Below are 5997 nucleotides of genomic sequence, written 5' to 3'. Positions count from 1 at the left end.
AGACGGCCATGACATCTTGCGGAAAGCTTCACCCAGGCTCAAAGAGACGGACAGATATTTTCAAGACCCAAGGCTTACCTGCACAACCACAAGTCATGATGTGCTCTGTCTTGGTTGGACAACGCGGCGACTCTGGACAGGCGGTGCTAGCAGATGTAGAAGAACGGTAGGATTGGATGGGCACCGACAGGGATTCAGAGGGACCCGTTGAAAGACCATGTTTTGATCATCCGGTCTTCAAACACCCTGAAGTGCGAGGACATACACGGAGGCGATCAAATCTTGTGGGGAACGTGTCCAAAAATCTGTAGAGTACTCAAACGTAACCGATTAGCCGTGTCCACGGTCATGGACAACTTGAGCCAAAGGAACTGAAGTTATCTGAAATTGTCAACACAAATAATAATATTGATGTGGGTATTACTGACAACATGGGTACGAGAATTGGTTGGTGGAACCATCTCGTTAACAACCAACAATGTAGTAACATTTTGCTTTTATCCCTCTCTTGATGTAGGAGAAAACTTGCTTTTCACTAAAAACTTATAGCCCCACCTGCCATATATGCATATAGTATAGATGATTACTTTTCACCCCTCTTTTATGTGACTTGCCGACATATTCAATATGCTGACCTACACGGCTGCAACATCTTATGTTGCAGATATTTTTCTTCGACGAGTAAGAGTACGATTCAGGGTTATGGTCTACACTCAACTTGCCGTTGGTGTTTATTGGGACTCCACTCCCTTGACTGCTTCCGCTGAGATATTTAAGGTATATATCAGTTTTACGCTATTTCCATGTGATTGCACTTTGATATGTACATTGATGTACTGTGTGCGCCAGCATACTGATCCAGGGATGGCACAGATACACAGAGGCTTGACTCGTCTTGAGTCCGGTCGCTACAGAAATGGTATCAGAGCACATGTTGACTGTAGGACGTGACCCTAGAAATTGGAAATTTCTTAGGAAAGGATCTCTCAAAAATTTTATTTTCAACAACACCTTTTACTTCTCATCTCTTCTGATTTCATCGAATGTTCCCTCTTACCTCAAATAGTTAGACAATACCCTTACCCCTCTGACCACATGAAGGATCAACTGAGTCCCACTTCAAAGTAAAGAGGATTTCATCATGCATTTGAAGAATTTAAGCTGCACCAAATGAAGACTCTCAAGACCCGAAGAATTCGAAGACCCTGAAGCGTTCGAATATTTATTTGACCATTAGAAGTCCAAACCCCTTTTATATACCCATGTTAGATACGATGATTTGTGAGCCGTCATTGTTGTGTGTTTTCCGACGGCCACAAATAAAAAACCTATTCTCAAAAATATTGTTTGTATTGTGTGTATCTCCCTCCCTCTCTTACCTGTCTCATCGCCAAAACCTCAACCCTACCAGATGGAGTATGAAGCTGGACTTGTAGTCTCTGGACCAATGACCCAGCTGGAGGCTGAAATATGGATTCAGAACATGGAGAACCACTTCGGCAGCAACTTGATCTCAAGGAAGTATGAAGTGGAACACGCTCTTCAGTACTTTACACAAAGTGCTGCAATCTGGTGGAAAATGCACCATGCCATACAAGGATTTAGTGGAGCAGAAACTTGGGACCAATTCAAGAACACTCTGTTAAGATCCCGACTTATTCAGAAGTGCTATGACAATCCGAAGGAGAAGACTTGTGCATGCAAGATCTGTGGAGAAATAGGACACACCCAGGAAGAACACAAGGATGTATGCACTCATTGTGAAGAAAATCACCCAGCTGAGGAGTGCCCAAGTAGTCAGGTGACTTGCTTCCTTTGTGAAGGAACGACCCACTTCCCAGCTCAGTGTCACATTTACCCCAAGGTGCAACAAGTTGTCAAGCAGCAGAAAGATGCAGTGAAGGAAACCCTCAAGAAGAAGATTCTAGAAGAACAAGTGATGAACGAAAATATTGAAGACCATGATGGACAAGGTCTGACTAGATTTTTCTCCAATGCATGCTATCATGTGGAGAAGAAGGACATTATTCACAGGATTGCACGAAGGGAAGCCAAGAGTATCTGGGAAACTTCCCGACGGAAAAAGTGGAGTTTGATCCACTTGAAATAGAAGAACTGGCCAAAATAAAGGAGTCCGGAAAGAAGAAAAAGTACCCTCGGAAGAGCCAAATCTCTTCAGACATAGACCTGAGTCATGTCAGATGTTACAAGTGTATGGAATTTGGCAACCACAAATACATGTGCTCAGGAAGGAAGCCCGAAACCCAAGGAGCAAAAGCAAACACTAAGACGCGTCGAGACTTGTTAGAACTCATTTGCTTTCGTTGCAAGGAAGCAGGACATTTTGCTAGCGAGTGTCCACAAAGGAAGAAAGCTAAAAAGGAGTAGTGTAATCGGAAGAACCCTTGTTTTTCATGAGATCATGGAGTGAAATTTTTTGTAACAGAAGTTCCTGAGATTGTAATAACATCATGAATAAATGGAATTTATTGTCTCATGATTGCCTATGTTGAAACTGTATGCGTTGTTTCTCTTCGAACATAGATCTCTGAACATTTATGAGGATATGAGAAAATATGGTCCATGCAGGCATGAGTATAATTCATTTTAAGTGTGGTAGTAATCAGTAACCCCACAGGATCCACTGAGTAGGAATGTACCATGATTTCCAAGGTGACACATACATTCCTTTGAGTACCTATTTACTGACACCTGCAGATGACAACTCTCTACGAGTCATTCCTCAAGTACCCCGAAACGATAATGACCCTGACCAGTGATCATGATTACCCGAAAATCCTGAAGGACATGATGAAGCACATTCATCTTGAAGGAGATGTAGTCTACAAAGGCTACCCATTCATGGAAAGTGGAGTAGAACTTTGGTATGTGGAAGTACACCTCCACCATGTGAAAGGAGTTTGTCCAAAGACTATGGGGCAATACTTTCTCATTTCACGTGTACCACGAGCAACCTTCTTTGATGTTGTTCGTGAAGCTGCCATGGAGGCCAGACGTCAGATTGGAGAAATACTTGAAGCAAGACTCTGTCATACCCACGAATACCTGAGTGAAGTGCATGCGGAGATGATGGAGATGAAGCTCATGGCCACCATGATGAAGCAAAAGATGGATGATTTCAAGGAGCACCTTGGAAAGTTCCAGTGGAAGTAATGTACCTCCAAGAGAGACGAATGAATAATGTTGGCAGAAATGCCCGACCATACCGAACAATGTGGATGGCAGCATTAGTAATAGAGTACTTTTGAATTGAAGTTTTTGAGAAGAAATTGAGGATGTAATAAAGGATTGATTATGAAATGAATATGATTTATGGATGAACCAATACCTTTTCATGGTAAACACACCAATGGAAAAGTATCCCACAGAGTGGAGTGTGTACCAAAAATAAGTCTGAGGACTATTTTTATGATGGTTACCCCAAGAGTATGATGGAAATCAAATACTATGGAAATTTAAAGGCGGAGTAATCCCAAGTATGCCTGAAACCCACAGACCCCGGGACTAACAAGGATCAAGTACTATCTTTTTGGATTAGGAAACTTGTTTCAGCAAACGTTTTCTTAGGAGCATACGAAAACCTGAGAGTTGTGAAGAAACGATAGATGTTTGTTCAGCTTCCAGAATCATTGGATTTATCCGAACTTCGTTCGTGGACAAGAGAAACTCTGCAACGCTTGTGAGGATGCCCAAGTGTTAGAATACGAGATTCACTAAACCTTATACAAGGTAATGATTTCACTGCGACATGGTTTGGACACCATGACGAGTTACTATTATCATTCTCTTGCTATTCGGAATGGTAAATCTGAGAGACTTACCCATAGTGAGAGACGACGTTCTTTGAAGCTTTTGTTTAAGCCTTAGAATGGTATAAGAAAAGCCCATGTACATGGCACTTGTTGTCACGCGTAGGAAATTTTACGGTGAGGATAAAGACAAGACCCCTCTCCCTGCAGGATAGCCACAAATGGTAGACCACCATGAGAATCATCATAGGTTATTTAGAATTGATCACGAGACTGTCAGTTAAGAAGACCCAGTAAAGGAAGAAGCTTATATCAACAGAAGGACCCTCGTTTTAATGGAAACGTTATGAATATAGCGGAAGATATGAAGACTGTGAGGAGTCAGATGCCAAAAACCCCAAGGGTTTGTTAAAATCTTAAGGGACCAGTAGCACTCATTTTAAGTGTGGTAGCATCCCACTTTTCCAGAAGTTGGAATTGTTAGAAGACCCCCAAACCCTAACCTTTCTTTCTATCCTCTTCGAATCTCGAGGACGAGATTCATTTTAAGTGTGGTAGGTTTGTAACATCCCAAATTTTGGAAAGTTAATATAATTATTATATTGTTTGTTTGCTTGCTTGAGTGATTGAAACTTGAGTGAAATTTGAAACTTTTCAAAAACTTTTGAATGAGAGGGAATAAAATGACTTTCCCCTTCTTCAACTATAAAGAATTTTAATGGAGTTTGCGTTTGAATTCTTTCAAAATTTTCTTTTGCATTTCCATTTGTTTTCTTCGTGCAAGAAGTGACGGGAAATAATTTCTTGCAAGCAAGAAAGAGAGGAGGAATACGACCCTTCAAAATGACCAGGGGCACTTTTGATATATTTTGAGCCAAGGAAAACACAAACCTTGTGGAGAAAATAATTTCAAAAAGAAAGTAAAGCGTGAGGGGTTTTTTCTGAAAAAAAACATTTCTAAAAAAAGTTTTTATTTTGGTTTTGGAAAAATGATAATCAATTAGGAAATATTTTTCTCATCGATTTGGTATGTAATACCCCATATAAATTATTTTTATTTTGTTTCCTTTTATTTCCTTCTCTTGCTGTTTAAAAAAAAGAAAATCTTTTAATAGGAAACCGCCCTAGGGCGTTTTTTTTCTCTAGGCCTGATCCACTGGCCGATCCAACCCCACGCACGCCACCCCTTTTCTTCCTTTTCTTTTTTTCTTTCTTTCTTTCCTTCCTTCCTCTTCCTCGTTCCTTCCCCACGAGCCCACCCTTTCCTTCCAGTCAGCCATGGCGTGATTCCCCTGGATCACGGCATCCCCCCCGATTCGGGCTCTCCTTCCCCTCTCTAACCCCTCCTGTCCCCTATAAAGCCCCAGCCCCAGACCCCCCCTCGGCCCCTCCTCCCCACGCCGCCACGCCCCCTTGTCGCCTCGCCCCTACCTTCTCTACCTCGTAGGAGAGGAGCTCCGGGAGAAACACCACCTCGCCGCCCCGGCCACAACCGCCCCTCCCCGCACCAACCAATGCCACCAACAGCACCCTCGCCTCCACCGCGTTCCATTTTCCACCAAAACCCTGAGCTCCAGCGCTCCACACCGCCCCCCGCACCTCGCCGGAGTTCGGCCGGCAACAGAGACTCCCCGTGCTCCTGTCGCTCGCCTCCAACTCTCCCTGCAGCCCTTGGAACCAGGAGACGACGCCGGAGTTTCGCCGCATCCCCCTGGTGCTCTCGCCGTCGCCGGAGATCGCCGGAGCCCCCCTCCCCGAGCAGCACCCCTTCTCTGTCTCGCCAGAGAAGAAGCAGCTCCTGCAACCCATGGTGAACTACCCATCCTTTCCTTAGCCGTTAGATCGTGAGTAAAGGATCCAGATTAGAACAAGTTACCTCTTCGGTCTTTAGACAATAACCGAACCGGTTTTTCTCTTCACTTATTAGTTAGCCGGTGTTTTTACTTACATAGCGGCCATTTGCTAGAAAGCCCCGCAGCACACACCACCTAGGCCAACCAGAAGCTGCCACGTGTACCCCTGTCAGTTAGAATCAGTTTCTACTAGATCACAATTGTTCTGTAGTTTTTCAAAACATATAATTTGTCTATGTTTGAAATTTTCAAGTTTGAATTAGATCAGGTTTAGTTTAAACCTTGTTTTGCTTATTCTGGGAGTTTAAAAATAGCTTTTAATTTAATTCTTTTTGCTACTGATCACTAGTGCTGTTATTTACCAGTGGTAGAAT

The sequence above is a fragment of the Hordeum vulgare genome, chromosome 7H (genome assembly GCF_904849725.1).
Source record: "Hordeum vulgare subsp. vulgare chromosome 7H, MorexV3_pseudomolecules_assembly, whole genome shotgun sequence".
NCBI lineage: Eukaryota > Viridiplantae > Streptophyta > Magnoliopsida > Poales > Poaceae > Hordeum > Hordeum vulgare.
Note: the sequence above shows the minus strand (reverse complement) of the source record.